Raw genomic sequence first — 2,187 nt, forward strand, 5'->3', positions numbered from 1 at the left:
CTTCAAATAACCATTTTCTTGTTTCAAAGCTTCAAGCTCCATTGTCAACAATTTAGCTCCTCATTTTTCATTCTCATGCTTCTCATTTAACTTTGTTAATCTGCTAACTTTTTCATTAACAGCAACCATGATTGTGTGGATGTGAAACATTTCTGTGCTTATCTTCTCAACAGTTTCCTTATATTGATTCACATTTAAATCAGTTGTGGTAAGAGTTGGTACCTGTGATTTAGATGAGGATGATTCTCCTTGCTCTAAAGCCATGAGTGCATAGTTTCCAAGTTCTTCATCTCCATAAATTTCATAGTCATCCCAACTTTTACCTTTTGCAGTATAAGCTTTGCTTTGCTGTTTCTTCAGAAGAGCTTCATACTTTGCTTCAAGTTCAAGATAAGCTTTATCTTTTGTTACCTTCTTGGGTTTCCTGCATTCTGTAGTAAAGCGACCCAGTTCATCACAATTGAAGCACCTTATCTTAGACATGTCAATAGATCCAGTTTTATAGCCATTCTTGCTATCAGAATTATACTTCCCTTTTTTATTCCAGCTGTTATCTTTGTTGAAAGACCGTCCTTTATTCTTGAAGTATCTTGGCTTCTTTACTCTAACATTAGAGAATTTCCTAGCCAAATAAGACATTGACTGATCTAGCTCATCCAGTTCTTCAAGAGTATGAAACTCATCTTTTTCCAGTTCCAGAATGACTTGTTCCTGTGAATCATTTGTTTTTTGCTCTATTACTGAGGCAACTGGAGTTTAAGATCTTGGTTTATCATTAGATGTTTGACTTTCATTTACAATTAAAGCACTTGATCCATCTACAACATGTCCTTGACCAGATCTCAATGATTGTCTTGGAATCATCTCTAATTCATATGTTTGGAGAATTCCATATAGAACTTCCAGTGTTATTCTGCTTAAGTCTCTCCCTTCCCTGAATGCTGAGATTTTCTGTTCCAAATGATCAGGGAGAGTAAGAAGGAACTTTAGATTCACTTCTTTAGCTTCATAGTATTTGTCATGAAGTTGCAAGTCATTTATCAACTTATTGAATCTTTCAAACACATCAATAATGCTTTCCTTTAGCTTATCCATGAACCCCTCATACTGTGAAATCAGTATTCTTCTTTGGTTTGACTTAACTTTTTCAGTTCCTTCACAGAGTATCTCAATCTTTTCCCATATTTGATTGGCAGTGTCACAGTTGACAATGTTGTTGTACATTACATTGTTAAGTGACTCAATCAATATTAATTGCAGGCTACTATCCAGGGAGACTTTCTTCTTTTCAGGGTCAGAATACTCATGAGGATCTTTTGGAGCATATAGAGCTGGGATAATCCTTTCTCCATCTATAGATTCCTTGATTCTAACTGTAGGAATGAAAGGTCCATCCTTGAGAATCTGAATGTAGAATGGATTGGCCATCTTGATGAACAACATCATTTTCTTTTTCCAAAGAGTGTAGTTAGCTTTGTCAAAGGTATGAATTTTGATGCTACTGATTTTCTGTGTATTCATTCTTCCAAGATCTTAAATCTGTTTACTTTCAGATTTTGCTCTGATACCACTTGTTAGGAAATGAATAACACACAGAGGGGGGAGGGGGGGTGAATGTGTTTTACTATTTTTGAGCTTTTCTTGAATGTTTATGGTTGAACAAAGTAAATTGATTCTTGTAGAGAAATGTGTTCATGCAGAATTTAAACTTGCAGAAAAATAAAGAACATAAATCTTCAAAACTCACTCAATTTTATATTAAAATTAAGACTGTTTTGCTACAAAATTTCTAGGCTCTTTGTTGATAAAGAGCTTAGCTTCTACTTGAGAGTGTTACAAGAAATCTGATCTAAATTATTACAACTGACCAAGGACCAGTGTTAACTTTATAACTCAGTTAACTGCTGGTTTACATAATGGATAATAAAACATGCTATTAGCTTTTCTAAACTGTCACTTTTAATTTCTATTTAAAGAAAAGCAGATCTTCCATTTCTGGCTTAGCATATCTTTAGCATCCCGTGTTCACTTTAATCTTCCTCTGTCAGTTAATCTTTGCCATTGATCTTGCATACTCTTCAAGCTGCTTTTTGTAGACTTGTCAATCCAGCTATTGGATTGTTTGTTGATTGTTTATTTTAGATATTGAACTGATCTGCAACCTTGTACTTTGAGACTATACATTGA

The sequence above is a fragment of the Apium graveolens genome, chromosome 6 (genome assembly GCF_009905375.1).
Source record: "Apium graveolens cultivar Ventura chromosome 6, ASM990537v1, whole genome shotgun sequence".
NCBI lineage: Eukaryota > Viridiplantae > Streptophyta > Magnoliopsida > Apiales > Apiaceae > Apium > Apium graveolens.